Below are 16,314 nucleotides of genomic sequence, written 5' to 3'. Positions count from 1 at the left end.
TGGCCCTGCTGCATGTTTGGACACTTCTGCTTGCCAGAGCAGCACTCTGATTTCTGCATGTTGCCTCCAGAAAAAAACGGCATTTTGAACAGTCTTCAGTGCCCAGAGCCAAAGCTGGAGAAGACAAGGATAAGGGCACCACAGAGGGGATGCATTCAGTTGCTGGGAGGCAGCCACGAGCTCTCTACTGTGAAGTGGCTTTTACTGGCATCACCTACTTGCTCTGACACCTGATGCCCTACAGAGCATAAACAGAAAACACATCGGGAAAATAGTCAGGAAGAACAGACAGAAGACTGTTACTGGGTTTACATTTTCCAGGCCTGATTTGCAGTGAATAGTTGAGCTTTACTGCCAAGGTAAGGGGCACTGGGATCCAGAGTGAGACCTGGTATTCTTGCCAGACTGAATTAACAGTGGCAGTGATAGCGCATGGCCCGCACTGGCAGGACGCAGATAGGGAAAGCATGCTGAAAAAGCCATTTGTGTTTGCTGAGAGCCGTGGTCCTCGTTTGCAAATTTCAGCACTGAATTCAGCACTTCTGAAACTTTTGATTAACAAAGAGCTCTCTCCTAAACAGATGACTTTACTCCTCATACAAGGGGCTTTATGCTGATGAATCAGGTTTTATGAGGTAGTAAAGCAAAGAAATATATCCCACTTACCCTGGGAAGACTCAATCCCCACCTACACTGGGTTCAAGATGAACAAAATCCATATGCTGCACTCCTACAGACCCAGTTCTGTTCAGTCACCATAGATTTTTGTTTGCAATAACTGCAAGTTCTGACAAAAAAAGTGATTCTTAAAATGGATTTCTGTTGTGGCAGTCACTTTGTTTCTGACAGCGGACTGATGAAATACTAACATCACTGTCCACTTTAATAACGTCACAGCTTTTAAAGCTGCTTACATCCCTTCAGATCCAAAGGTCTGTGACACAATCAGGGCAAAATTTTCCTGAGCAGCTACCCTTGGCATTTCCTGATCCCAAATGTGATGGGGGCTGTTCCAGCCCCGGCATTTACTGTTCACTTTATTTATGTTTCAACACCGAATTTGTGGCAGCTTCTGTTCTAAATCTGGCATTAGGAAGGTATGGGCATAGGGGGTATGGGTAAATTCAACTGTGTGGCAAAAATAATGAAGATTTCCTAATGCCCATGATAGCTCCCTGTTGTATTTCAAGTGCAAGTGCACCCTTAATCTCTTTCCTTTTTTTCTACAGAGATATATCTTGAAATAGTTAAAGGAAAGCAATATCTGAGCATTGTTTCTTTCTGCTACAAGATAGAGTCCAAGATGAATAAGGAAACCCAGCTGACTTCTTGGTCCTAGTTAGTATTTTCTGCATGCCCACAGCCAATGCACTACATATTAAATTGCTCTCAAAGTATACAGTCTTTACAGACAGTAGTAACTTCTGAGTTTGCTCAAGTCCCTTATTAGATTATCTTTCCAAGCCCAAGTTCACTTTGCTTTATGTCTTTTGTTTATTGTAGAGGCAGATGAGGTCAAAAGTTTTCAAAAGTGACTGCCCAGAAATTAAAAAAAAACCAACAAACAATTCAAATCCACGAGAGTTAAAAAAGTCACTGCTCAATCAGAAAGGCTCAAGCTCTCCACATATCAGTCACAGAAAAGGGTCGCTTTCCCATTTCCCACTATGAACTCTCATTTTTTGAGCCTGCCCACTCGGGACAGCAGACCCCCAGTCAGATTCCATTTCCATGCCATACGCTGTAGGAGATCCAGGGACAGGGGCTTATCAGCTCTCACTTCAATATAGCTACTGGCAAACCTGAAAAGGCTGATTTTTGTCACCTCTTGTCTCTCCCTTCCCTATGGGGCAAATAAATGAACCTGTGACTTGGGGCTTACTGACAGAGCCCAGCTTCTCTACAGTCTCAGGAAACATGGCCATTGCCATCTTCCCTAAGAAACGCTCAGTGAGTGGGTCAAATTTACACAGTGTAAGTTTGGTATCCATCCATTTAAGCCAAGCATGCCAACATTATGCATTCATTTGGCCCATGAGGTCTCCTCATTCATAAAAAGGGAAAACAGATGCCTGGCTACCCAATTGCTCTAATTATTTAAAGAAGTTTCTGATGCTGGCAACGGCTACAGCATACATAATTCAGCCTCCGTACTTTTCTCAAACACAAGACAAACACATCAGTGTATTTTATATAAGCCTTCCAGGATTGGTTATTTTATTTACCTGGGGTCAATTTAGATGTAAGTGCTTTAAGCAGCTAAAGCCAAACAATGTTAACCCCCTAGTTGCCTTGCCATCCCAATTATACTTTTAACTTTCTACTGTGTTCTCCCCATGCCTTGTTTTCTTCATGTATAAATGGTTTTCAAGCACATATTGCCTTAAAAATAATAATGTGTAATTTAATATTTTATTTCACGGAGCTTGAGAAATGTAGAAAAACTGCAGAATTTGAACTCCACTTCCACTTGTTAGGAGTTAACACTAACATATGCAACCACACTGTCTTTCAACAGAGCCAGCACTGCCAAGCTGTGCATGATATCTTGGGGTGTTATAACATGGAGAAGATTCTGCCCTCTGATTCCTGTGGTAGTATTTGGTGGGAAAAGCTCTAGGGTAATTGTTTGAGAGCAGAAAATTTGTTCCTTTCTGTTTAAGCACTTAGATGGAATTAGATGTGACATAGCTATGCGTGGTCTTGCAGAAACCTTTATATTTGTCTGTGCTTTCTGTTCTTATATGCAGAGTCAGGATTCTATAAGTCAGGACTCTGGCTTACTGAGCCTCCAGTGGTCAGCTGAGAAGATATATTCAACAGTTTCCATGTAATGATCACAGGCCAGTTAGCTCAGCCCTGGATCACTATGACTCCTTACATATTTCCTACTCGCAACTTGAAGAGCAAATGGTTTTAAAAGTGTGGCCCACAGCCTCACACCAGAAGAGCAGCATGCACCTTGGGTCCCTCAAGTAGGAGAAAGACCTGGTGAGTGGAAGACTCTGAGCTTTCCCCAAAATAATTTCCCAGCCAAAGTTCAGATGTCCCTAAAAATTTTGCAGGCATAGCTTGTTCTGTAACAAAGGTAAAGATGATTTTCTTTGCCTATACCTACATTAGTGGATCCAGGAGTCCCTCCTCAGTGTTTGGGAGCTGTCATGATGGGTTGTGCTGCAGCACACACCTGCTCCATAGGATGTGTATACTTGTCATCACCCTGCACAGATCTCTTGGAAACAATTTATGGCCTTTGAGGCCACCATCCTCTGTTCTCACTTAGATGTTGACCTACTATGTGAACCTACTACATGGTAAAACCTTTCTCTCTTCCTCTTTCTACAAGAGTTCATGACTTGTTCATGTAAATCACTACAGAAAGGCCAGCTATGATCCAAAGATTATGGGCCAAGTCAGTAATGAACTTGGACTGAATTTGGACACCTGAGTGAAAACTGCACCTATCTCTGATGGTGCCCTAACAGTTGTATATGATTACATGGCGGCCTGCCCTCAGTTCAGGGGCCATACCTGTTGTTGGGCATTGAAACCAAAACACATAAATTTATTTGCCATTTCCAACTAGGTGAGGTTTACCCTATTTCATTTACCTGTGCATCACTGCACACAGGAGGAGGGAAACATGAGGGATCTTACATTTTTGTGTTGGATGAAGCACATAAGCCCACTCATTATATCATAAACAAAGGCTTTGTTCAAAGATGCTGAAGTCAGATTTGATTAACTGAAGTGAGCTTCCCTTTCATGCAGCCAGATTTTCGGTTGTTACCCAGCATGGCCTTTACTCATGCTCATGGCTGTTACCCAAAGCAAAGATTTTTAGACAAAAATGTGTACCTTGAATATTCTGCATGAGAAACAATCTCAAAATGAAGATTTATTTAAGGGTCTGTGACTAAGATCTATCAGTAAATGTCTGGTCTTCCAGGTCTGCTACTAAGTCTGTCTGAAAACATCAGATTTCCTACTTGGACAGATTATCTCCTCCAACCACGCTGACATTGGTTACACACATCTTATTGTATCTCTCTCTTTCTGCTGTTTTATCTTCCAGAATATAGGTGATCTCTGAGTGGATCACAATTCAAAGCAGTCACTTCATTTTCCTCAAAAATTAAGAGCATTCTCAAACTCTCTTTGAAACCAAAGTATTTCAAGTTGTTGGTCCTGTTTGTTAGCTGCTTCGTTAAGAATTTCAGGGGACAGGTTAGAGGTCGGCGTTCCTTTGCTTTCAGGCTTCGTATTACAGTGGAAACAAAGCTACTCCACATGTCAGTCCTACCCACTTGGAAATGAATAGAGCAGTGATTTTGGTAAAATATTTTACTGAAGAGAGTTACTCAGCTGCTGCTTTTGGTGTGGAGTGAGGCTGTAATATGCATTAGCCTTACTTACTAGATGTGTACACGTAGATATGTGCATATCTATGTCATGCAGTAGTAAAGACTCTGCCTCTTGAAATTTATCACCTACTCTAAGTGTGCACTCATACATTTAGTAATATTTTCAATGGCTCCTGCTAAATCCTGCTTTTACTAACAACCAAATTAAAATACAGTATCATAAAACTTAAAAACTACCACCACAAACAGAAAACTCAAGCAGAGTCATCTGACTAAAAGTGATGGTGGGAGACATGAACACATACACACGGTGCCTTTGTCCATCCCCTAGACAATTGTGTTCAGTACCTACTGTCTTCAAACTAGTGGCTTCCTGTCAGCTTTTTTGCTAACAGATCTTTTCCTTTGGCAAGTCCCAGCAACGAAGTGGAGCCACACAACGTGGATCACCTCTTGCTCCCACACTTTGTGTTGCCAGCTCTTGGCTGGCTGGAAGTTGCTTCTGTCATGAAAGAACACAGGCAGCAGCACCCGGAAATGTTGTGATAAAAAGAGACAGCCAGTGTCCTCCTCAGTGTTTTGTTTTGATACTCTTCAGCTCTCCATTACACATGGTAATGAGAGGCTGAATACCCTGGATAATGACACACCAAGATAGTTTTTCTTTTTCTGCCCACTCAGTGTTTCTGCTCCACAGTTCCCGGGATGCTCATTTCTAGGATGCTGGGTTAGCTCATAGGCAGCGATGCAGAAATGTACCAGCCCACTGGCAGCATCCTTGATCCTGAGCCCGGAGCAGAGCTGGCTGGGCTGGGAGAGCTCAGGTGGGTGAAGCATGGACAGGACTCCACCACTGCTGGGCTTCTGGAAGCAACAGAGCTGTGTCCACATGCCACTGCATTTGAGCTAAGTCCTACCAGGTCTGAGTTGGGTCTTTTCCCTTGATACAATTTACCCACAAATTAGATAATCTGTCCATGGAAAATGAGAAATGCATCTATCATCAGCTGTTCCTCTTGTAAAACTACCACCCTGCAGCAGCAGCAACAAAGCATGACCTCAGTGTAGGCGCTGCTGCTGTTGCTTTGACACCTTGCTGGCCACGTTCAGCCTGTCTACAGCTACCATCCTCAATGAGCTGATGCAGGTACCAGAAGCAGAACCTTTTTTGCCTCTGCCAGTTATCCCGACTGTCCACGGTTTTTGACATCTCAGCTCCATCACTCAGCGCTACTCCAGCTACTTCTATACAGTCCTGTCATATGCTCTGCAGGCACAGCCTGAGCCTTTGCCATCTGACCACGTCTTGGTGCCCCAGAAGCTTGCTCTTCAGTACTCTCACTTGTACTGGTTTGAGATCAAGAGGCTTCTTGATAACCTACTGACCTGAGACTTCAAAGCCATACAGTAAACTCAACATGTACATAAATGGCCATGGATTTCTGAAAATAATCTACTTGAGTGGAAAATAAGTGAAGGTCCGTGGCCCAAAATTTTAGAGTATTTCTATCAGCATCTGCAGGTAAGGAGTTGTTGTGGCAACTTCAGCCTTCCACTAGCACTAAGAAATGACACTTAGCTACTTAGCTGCAAAACCCCAGTATTTAGATGTTTGCCCCCTAGCACCAACGTACCTCTAAACTTTCCAGTCCTAGGGTCTCCATCCTTTTGCCCATGATTATCTGAATAAATAAACCTCACAAGTCCTTATGAAAAGTGTGATGACATTCTGAAAGTGTTAACTTGAATTAATGAGACTTTGGGGGTTCTTTTTAAGTAGATCTAGTTAGATCTTCTAACAGATTTGCTATCTGGAGAGGCTTTCTGCCAGTTCACTGCATTCTGCCTCACACAGGATTACCATGGCAAGCCTGAATTTCTGTATTAAGAGAACAATCAAGTGAATTATGGATCATTATATCTTAGTAATACAGTTGGGACTTCTTGATAAACTTTTGATATTGTACTGTTTATTGATATGCTGAGCAGTTTCTGTAAGTTTCCATAAGTACTGGAGTAGATAGATACTCACAAATAATAGGTAGCCTCTTTCACTTACACCCATGTAATCACTTTCCCTTAAACCAAACACATGGGCTTGTTAGATGAGAAATAGCCAGCAAATACATGTCTTTCCAATGTGTCTTTTGAACTCGATCTCCTGTATTTATACTAGATACCTTTTCACCAATAATTATCTTAGATAAAACAGTGTATGTTTGCTCATATATGTTATCTATACACTTCTGAATACCTAGGTGGAATTGCAGATTACAGTTTGCATTCCAGCATCCTGGAATATGATACCAGCTGTTCCTGCGATACTCTTGTACATGCTGTGATATTGATTGTCTCAATAAAATTTTCTTCTTAAAGTTACCCAAGAGATCTGTGTTCAGATGTTTAACAAAATTGGTCATTTTGTGTATCTCATTTGGCCAGATCACACTTAATGAGTGCTGGTTTAGAAGGATTTTATCAAATTCCCACACCCAGCTTCCTCAGAAAGAAGTCCATGCTAACCCTCATGTCATACTTCTGCCTCTCCGTGCCCAAGCCTTCTCTGTCACTAATGCTCTGACTTCAGGGAAACTGATGAGGGAATACAAAGCTATTCACATGAGTAAAGGCATAACAGCCTGTCTCTTCAAAAATCTACTTTTCCTCTTTAAATCTGACTTGCATCTAATTAGTTTGGTACCTATAATCTTTAGAGCTGTGTAGTTTACTCACGGCTATTAGTTGTAGTCCTTTTACTACAATACTGGACTACACAGGGAGACTGAAAAAAATCCAGCCAAAATATCAGCTGAGTAAAACTTTGCTTCCCAAAAGAGAAAAACTTGACAAATATGACAGGCTAGTGCAAAAGGAGCATAGAAATCCCTACCAAAAATATGTGGGAGGGAGCACATATTTAAAATAGGGCTGCCTAATTCGGCTGCTAAATCAGTGTAAGAAGCTCTGTGAGTCTCTGTGTGCGGGAGGCAGAGGGAGAGACAGAGGGAGGGAGAGACAGAGAGGGAGAGAGGAGCAGAGGGAGGGAGGGAGGGAGGGAGGGAGGAAGGAAGGGAGGGAAAGCAATGTGCCTTTCACAGAGCTGGGAGCTTGATGGGAATGTTTGATTAGCTCCTCTCTGAAAGAGAAAAGGTGTCCAGGCCTCCCTCTGCTGCCTGCCTCTCATTCTGTAGAATAATGTTGACTGGAGTTTGGGGTACAGAAAAGCTTGGAAAAAATAGCACTTTCATACTGTGTGGAGAAAAGGAATAAAAAGTTGCACACCTCAAGCAAGGTAATTCTGATGTCATTTCTCTTCTATATTTATTTATAAGGGAAAGGGGGGAGTTGTTTTTTTGTGTATTGATAATTGTTAAATATTTTCACTGCTGAGAAACTGTGGGGATGTAATTTTTTGTTTAGCATTCCAGCTGTGTGCATAGGATCAAAGACCTATGATGAAGACATAGATATAGAATGAAACTGTACTTTAAATTATATATACTTCATTAACCATTTATAAAAGCATTAAACCCCTACAGTTAAAGTGGACACATACTCACTGCCTGAACAGCAATGGGCTCAACTATTTGATAAAGAATGGTGTATATTAGTCACACACCAAGATATATGTATGCCTACTGTTCAAATAGTGTGTAACAGGTAATGTAACTTGTTCCCTAGGATTAAAACAGTTTCGCTTTCAAGACTTTGTCTCTTTGATCAATAGGATGGTGTGTGTTGTATCATTAACTAGCACTACCTGACACCAGGGAACACTAATCTCCAAAATACAGAATGGAAAATGGTATTACTCCATTGAAATGCATTTCTATGGTGTGAACTCCCTTGCTAGATGGATAGATACAGATGTATGAGCAGAACAGCAGCCTAGACGCTATATATCCCTTTGTGCTGTGTGCTTGTTTTGCTGGTGAGGCTCCAAAAATGAATAGCATTGTCAAGCCTGCCACAGCCGTTCAGCTCTCTGCAGAGAGATTAGAGTCTTGATAAGTCTCTTCAAAATGCGATTTCTCTCAGACTAGTACAAACATGAACCAAGTGCCCCAAGCAAACTTTCAAGCCTAGCTAATATTTTATTCCTAGAGTTTATGAGAACCACGCCACATCCAGAGCAAAAAAGGAATTACATATTACAGGGGCAGATCCTCCTTGGAGCACACTTCTTTTCCTCTAATCTCTCCAAAATTTAAACAAAACACCAAAACCAACCAAGTATACACAGAGAAAAAGAATTTTAGATAGCTGTACATCCTAAAGTTAAAAACAGCTTGCACTTGACTATGCTCAAAGAATATCAAAGTTTTTTCTGTATCTGTAGTACCATGTTCTTTAGACTTTATTCAGTTCATCACTTGAATGATAGTCTTGGCTGTAAGACTGGTGTCTTTCAGAGAAGCAAAGTGAGCTCAAGCAAAAATAACTGCATTACACACACACATTACTTTTGGAATATTAAATTAGTAGCTTGTTTTAGACAGGCTTATTTTGCTTGCATATTTTATCTAATCCTTCATGTTGCCGGGGTTGTTCTCACTGGGATGACAAAAAAGATTTCTTGTCTTTCTGTTATTCAAGACATAAGAAATACATTTTAAAAAATAAAAAACCCTTGACTGTCTGGCCAATATAATTGAATATTGCTTTGTGTTTCCACCTGTAGTATGAATGTTACATTTTCAACTTGCTCACTGCTTTATGTACAACACTTCTTTTCCTTGGTACTATTCTTACACATGACTGGTGGTTCAAACACCACCACTGGCTGGTTGAATCAAGTAGTTGTACTAGCTAAACCAGGTTTCCTCACACTTGGGACGCAAGAAGCCTACCCCCATATAGATTCTCTGTTGTCTAATAAGAATGAGATCCTACCAAAGTCTTTCCTTGAGTGAAGATATTTAGGTGTTCCCCACTTTGGTCAACTACCTACTTTCTCAGATGTAGTAGGAAATTAATTTTTACACTTCCTTTTTTCAAAGTTATTAATTGGAATATTTCTAAAAGGGAACTGCCTGAGACACAGAGTGAACACTGAAGTTGGGAAAATAGGCTAATTACTTCATGTGAAACAACAATATTTATTATTACTGGCCATTGCTTTTTAGAAAATATTGCTAAAAATAAACCTGGAGTTTACGTAACAGTGGCATCAAAGACTTGATTGTACCTGGTCTGCCTGGAGAACTTTTAACTTTTTCCTTTTCACCCCTGAGCCACAAATAAAGGTCTAAAAAGAAAATACTGCCCAGCAACTTAACATGCTAATGCAAGGCTCAGGATATGCATGTTCAACTCCTCATTTTACCAAGTCTCCTAAATGATGATAGGTAAGTCATTTACGGCACCTGGTTAAAATGAGCAATAAAAGTGATAGCTTGGTTTACTATCTCCAGCTGTGTCTGTATTCTTTCTCTGGTGTCTTAAGGCTAAACGCATAGGAAAAAATGCTGTGGGACTCATAGACATGAACTCCCCGAACAGAGGGACTGGAATGGGCAGGTGCTGAAGCAGTGAGGTCCATGTTGGCCCATTGCAATGGGGTGGGAAGGCACCATATTTTCTGCATGGGTGATGAAAAGCGATAGTCCAGGATTTCCTGAGAGCCCTGGGGAACATTCTGGTCCCCTGACGCCCTGAGTCCACCAGGAGTGCTGCAGCATGCTGCAGCATCAGCTGAGGCTAGACCTCACATTCAGGGCTCAGAAACTGGACACTAAACGGATAGTATGTCCTTCTTTCTGAAGGCCCAGCCATCATACAGGTCTCATTGGTCTGTGTTGGAAAATAAAACAGGAATAAATGCAAACCGATGGTTTGAGTTGTTTGTTTGGGGTTTTTTTTTAAGAAAAAAAAAAAAAAAATTATAGTATGTGTTGTACATAAAGCCAGGGGGGATGCAGCTAGAGCAGTCACAGGTCTGCCCTCCTCAACTTTCTCCTGTGGAGTATTTTTAAGGCCAGAATCAGAGAGAGAGATAGGTGCTTAACATCTACTTAGGGCACTTCAATTTCTCTTTTGAACTTCCCGGGTGACAAGGAGCCCCCTTTTCCCAGTGCTGGCCTGGGGTGCCCGTGCTAGGGCTCAGCTGGGACCTGGGACAATGCAGCCCCTGTTCCAGCAGGCTGTCACACAGAGACTATAATTATCTCTCTTCTAATGACCAGCCAGGCAAGATAACAGTTTTTATGCTATGTTTAGAAAACAATGTCTTACTACAAAGTTGACGGTTCATTCGCCTGTAAAAGAGCCTCTCTAACAGCCCTGGAGCAGCTGCCATTCTTTTGCATCCTGGTTCCTCTATTTGCTGCACATTTCACACTTGGAAAACTTGAGTGAATGCTGCTGTGCAAGCAGTGCAGCCTCCCCCTGACACAGAAGAGGCTCTGAGAGGTGCAGAAGTGCCCAGGAAACCTGTAACCATTTAGACTGTATCTCCGTTAGTAAATTAAACTGACTTTCTGGCCCACAACAGCCTGCATCACCCCTGTGAACTCTTTTAGTCCCCAACCAAAGGGACTGCAGGCACTGCTGTGAGCACTATGGAGGAGAGCAGTTAAGACTGCCTTTTACTGACTCCTGATCATGCCCTGCAGAAAGAAAGCTGCTGCAAAAAGTGGGATGTGAAGGGACTTGCTGCAGATAAAACAGGAGCACATATTACTGACTAGCTTTTCTTCCAGCACTGTGGCCCACAGACAAGTTGGGGATCTACTGAAATTATGTAGGCTCCTAAGGCATCTACGGGGTAGCTACACTGGCCAGCTGAGATTGCAGCCTGTGTGGATATATCTGACCCTTGCAAACACTGGGAGGTATCAGAAGTGATCAGAAGTGACAGCATGGCACTCACGGGTTAGCTACCTGAGTGTTTGCTCTGGGCTCTGCAAACATTTTGCACCAAACTCTGTGCTGGGGCAGTTGAACATTTAGTGGTGTCTGAGGGCTGCTCCCACATCCTCTGCCAGTGCCCTGCCAGCAGAGGAGCAGAGCCCGCTCTCTCTTTTTGCAGCCAGCTTGCCCTTACCTCTCTTCTCTGAGCTGGCATCTCTGCTTTCCTCTGCGCTGGCATCTCTGCTCTCCTCTGCAGCAGGACGTTGCCTTGGGCTGCCTTTCCTATTTGGGCTAATTTCAAATTAGCCAGCAAAAACCATTCCAGCAAATGATCCCTGGAACAAAAGGAGAAAGTGTGGATCAGAAAGAAAATTCCCCAGTGACTTGGAACCAGCAATATTTCTCATGAAAACATATTTTAATTAAAATGAAAACTTATTTTAATTAAAAAAACTAACACCATCTGCACCCTTTTGAAGCAGAGCACCCAAATCTATAGCTCATATCCAAAATGGGAAACACATACGCATTCAGAACAGTATTTTTAACCACCTCAGCTTCATTCAAATCATCTAGGTTTAAGCAGCTCTTAACCTGACAAGTCTTACTGTAATGACTGAACTGGCTTTCTAGCACCCATTAAGTCCATCCTACCTTTGCTTTATCTCCAGATCTTCCGAGTGCATTAAGAGGTCAGTGGCACATTAAGAAAACTATCTGTGTCAGTTCTCCTTAATGCATCTCATTCTACAGGACATCCCATAGACAAGGATTTAAAAAATACTTTCCAGATCAGCTTGCATTTGCAAACCGGTTTTCAGCCTGTCACCTTATAAAATAGCTTTATAAATGTAACAACATGTAACACAGCAGCCAACAGTCTCTCAGCTGGCAGCTGGTTTCATATGAATAAAAGCGCATAGTTGCCAAGTGTCAGTTTTACTTGTGCCAGAATTTCTGGGAAAATTCTGAATGATTTTGTGTAGCTTCATGCAGTCCTTTAATGTCCCCATCAGGATGAATTGGGGATTTCCAGCACCTCCAGGCTTGTACATAAAACTGTGGAAATTTTTACCTCTCCAAAATCAGTTGTTTACAGGGAAGTTGGGATGCTGCCGCCTCTGTGCCTCTCAATCTCCCTGCCAGGTTCCTTTAGGGATTCAGAAGGCTCCATTCCCTTAATTTTCCCCAAATATGAAGTTTACCCTTGAGTCTGTAGAACAAGGGTGGGACATAGAGGAAAGCTGGCAGCAGCGCTGTGTACCCTGGCCCCGGTCACCTTCAGTGAGTCAGAGTTACAAAAGGTACTGGCTGTGAGACTCCGGGGACTACTGAGAGATTCCAGTCACTGGGAGCCCATCCTGCTCACCTTGGTGCTGCAGCACTCCGGCATTTTGTTCTCCCTGGACTGGTGGAAGAAGTTTTTGGACATGATGATGTTTGGAAATGAGGCTAAATGGGAAAGAAAGGAGCGTCCAGATGAGTGAGGGGAAAGGTTAGAGAAGTTTAGAGTAGTTGCAGTGGAACAACTTGGTACAAATGACCTTGCTTGCAAGGTCAAATACAGGTACCACACAAGTCAGACAAATCTTCCTTCACCCCGCTTTGGGGACTATCTACTAAACTGCATTTCAAAATACATTTGGCACATAAAGTCTTAGGCTTCCATGGTCTACATCTTTTATACTTAGTAATGAAATTCACGTGTACAAAGAAATACATAAAATAGGCAATAATTAGATTCAAAGTAGAAGCTCATACGGTAATCTCCTAAAGCCAAAGTTCAGAATAAACTTCCTAAGCATGGAAGTGGATTATGCAACATTGAGGTCTGCAGGTTTAGTTTTGCTTTAAAAACAAAACACTATAAATTACAAGTTCCTGCTCTGGGTCCAGGTGATAAGCACTGTTTTCCCTTTTGATCTTGGGCTCTCAGAAACAGAATCTTGTGATTCATCTCTATGCCGAAACAGCAGGTTTTAAAAGCTTCCAATATGAAAATTTTTCTCAGCCTGCTCCTGAGAAACATTTCTCAACAATTTCTGGCTGCACTTATACTCTTACAGTATCCAGGACTGAGTTTTGGCAGCCACTTTCTCGGCCACCGTGTTTTCTAGCTCGTCAAGTACACTCAGATATCAAGGGATGCAGTTTTGGAAGCATGGCCATCCCTCATGTTGTCTGCATGACCCATATGCTAGAGAGCTCATTCCTGCCAGTTGCCAAGGGCTGCCAACACACGTGCCATAAGGCTGCACAGCTTGGCCCACACTATTGCAGGTCTCACCAGCACCTCCACCAACCACATGTCTTCAGAAACCCAGCACTACCCATAATAGCCTCATTTATAATGCTGGCACCCTTACAAGCCCATAGCTCACTTTAATCCCAAAAGCAGCATGGAGTCCTGAGATGTCTTCTTTAGTCATTAAAAAACAGAAACAGTACTCACAGGTCCACAGTTTTCAAGTGGCTCCCCACAATAGCCACGTCTGATGAGAGACCTCAGCTTGAATGTGTCAGTTGGGTTACAGGTGGGCTGCAGACTGGCACCAGGTGGGAGAGATACAACTGAAACAGCCTGTAGCAAAGCCAAAGCAGCAAAGACCACTATCTGGGGAGGTCAGCCTGCTGCAGCAACAAGATGTAAGGCTCCATCCTTGCTGCAGTCTTTCACTGTGAGACCTTGAGGAGAAAGACTCACCTCCAACCCAGGAGGAGAAGGCAGGACAGACTTCCAAATCCAAAAGACCTCTCTGGAGACAACATCAGAGAAGCATCCAGCTCATCCACAGAAGTATTGGTAGACTCTGCCTAAAGACTAGACTAGACTAAAGACTAGCCTTTGATGTTCTCTAAGAGGAGTATAAGAAAGCACAGATCTAGTGAGTGGCCTTAAGAACCCCTCATGACTCGGATCAGCAGGATATGATTGCCACCTCCGCTAGGAGATCCAGACGTGCCTTTTGCACCTGTCTACCACAACAGCTCGTTCATATCCTCTGAGCATCCAGGTGGCACCTCTATATCCCATGCCTGAGGAAGGGGGGAGCCTGAGTTTCACTTGCAGGGCATGGGATAGGGTGGCCACACACAACATCCTAGGTTGTCAATCATCCTGCCCCTTAGAAGCTGACCCTGCAAGAAGTCAAAGGATTTGGAGGCGCCAGAAAAGCAGCACTAGAAGATGACTGAGAGCCATAAGGGAGTTTGAGGTTGTTTTCTGATTTGTCTTTTGTAGCAACCTCCTTTGTAGCACAGGTTGGTCTTTTCTAAATTAAAGGTATCAGATACATATCTGAGAGAGCTGAAGGGAAAGGTTCCCAAGCAGGAATAATACAGTTAGTCAGAGAGAAATAATATTTTTTGAAATATACAAAATAAATAAGGGCAAAATGTTAAGCATTGGAAGGAGCGTCAGAGTATCATTTCTACAGGGAAATACAACGCAAAGTTGAAACTACTTTCTTAAATTTGTTTCAGAGCTTTCTACCACAGAAGCAGATTTCAGCTTAGCTTTTCTAAATGCTTTCTACAGTTTCCCCAGTGCTTCCTGATTTGCTGAAGATATTCTGTGTAAGATGCCTCCTTGATCAAGTTGGCATTACTAGCCATCAATGTCTTACTGCCTTATTTCAAACCAGTGACACATACCACAGTAGTTTCAGGTTTTTTTTTAAATTACATACATTTTCTGAATCCTTACCCAACCAGTCCATGGCTTTGGCATGAGGCATCAGTAGTCATACTGACTGCAGGAGATACTGAATTGATAAAGATTTTCTGTGAGCTGTTATTTAAATTTACTAGCAGTAAAGGAGTGAAGTAGTAAAGGAGGTAAAGGAGTAAAGTAAGGATCAGTTTTGCTTTTGACCTAGACATATAACTCACTTTTGTAGTAAAGGGATACATGTAGCTTTAATAAGCATAACATAAACATTCTAAAATGTATTTAAATTTCTGCTCCTAAATTTCTACCAAAAAAAAGGAAGGTGTCAAGTTTTGTTTGAACATGCTACAGAAATTCCAAAAAACATCCCCAAGGTGATGTGCAGTTTCTACAGTGCCTTTAACGCAAATTCTTTACTTTTAGAGCAAATATGTACCTTCAGGGGAATTCTGACGCACCGCAATAATTCTTAGTTTGCAGGCAGTACAATAGCATGGTTAGTCAGCAGTCTTTTCATTGTGCATCCAACCCTTGTATCACACTTATAAAAAGTCACTTGTTAAAACCATTTCTTTGGAAATAGAAAAAGGTGCGTTTTCTAAAAAGTGAAAGAAATGTGGCCACAAATCTCATGCCACAAAGCTAGCACATGCCTCAGGCACTGCGGAATTGCGGGTAGTTCCCTTTGCTCTCAGCTTCTTGGGGAAAGGGCAGAGCCAGGGATTGCTGGTACCTGGCTGTGGTTTGTCTGATGTTAAGCAGAAGTAGTTAGATTAGAAAAGGGAAAGATGTTCTCTGCAACAGTGAGCAATCTCCAGCGCAGAGAGGGAGCATGGGCTCAAGCCTGGAGTGAGGAGGGGGCAGACACATAATCAGACAAGAGCCCTGGTGGGGAGGAGGGAGGGAGGGAGGGAGCTGTCTGGACAGGGATTCACAGGTCTGAGTTAACAGTTATTCCCAATGAGCCATAAAAGCTGAACAACAAAAATGAAAAAAAATAATGCATAGTATGTTAACAGAAACCTGGAAACTGCAGTGTAGAAATTGTCATCTGGATAGTCCAAAACGTATTTTCTCTGTGAGTGGGTGACATATTCTAAATGTATCTCTTCCTTTGCTGTAAGGGGCAGGTCAGACCAGTGTAATTGATGGTTATCTTGCTGAGACAGATGAAAATGTATAATCATTGCAGTTTTATTTAGGCTCTGAGAAAGGTCTGGCAAGTTAAATCACACTGTAGTTTTAAATAAATTACCTTCTTCTGAAAGAGCTCTGTGGAAAGCAGAGAAATCATTCGTCACTGTTACTTCAACCTTATGGTGGTTTAATTTCAGGGCATTGCATGAACACAAAATGAGTAGTGCAGGGCTGCTTGGGTGTTTTTATTTGGCTCCAAATTGCTGGGTATAGCACCTCTTCATTATACCT

General features: G+C 42.3%; 1 protein-coding gene across 3 annotated transcripts in view; it reads left to right on the top strand.

Moving 5' to 3' along the window:
- Positions 1-7,465: 7,465 nt before the first annotated feature.
- Positions 7,466-16,314, top strand: part of VIT (vitrin) — a 56,232-nt gene continuing 47,383 nt past the window's right edge. For all 3 annotated transcript variants that reach the window (XM_014951281.1, XM_014951283.1, XM_014951282.1), the window contains exon 1: positions 7,466-7,656. The gene's annotated coding sequence lies outside the window, so the exon portion shown is untranslated. The remainder of the gene's footprint in view (positions 7,657-16,314) is intronic.

Source organism: Calidris pugnax, unplaced genomic scaffold (assembly GCF_001431845.1).
Source record: "Calidris pugnax isolate Ruff unplaced genomic scaffold, ASM143184v1 scaffold24, whole genome shotgun sequence".
Taxonomy (NCBI): Eukaryota; Metazoa; Chordata; class Aves; order Charadriiformes; family Scolopacidae; genus Calidris; species Calidris pugnax.
This window is presented reverse-complemented; position numbering and strand designations above follow the sequence as displayed.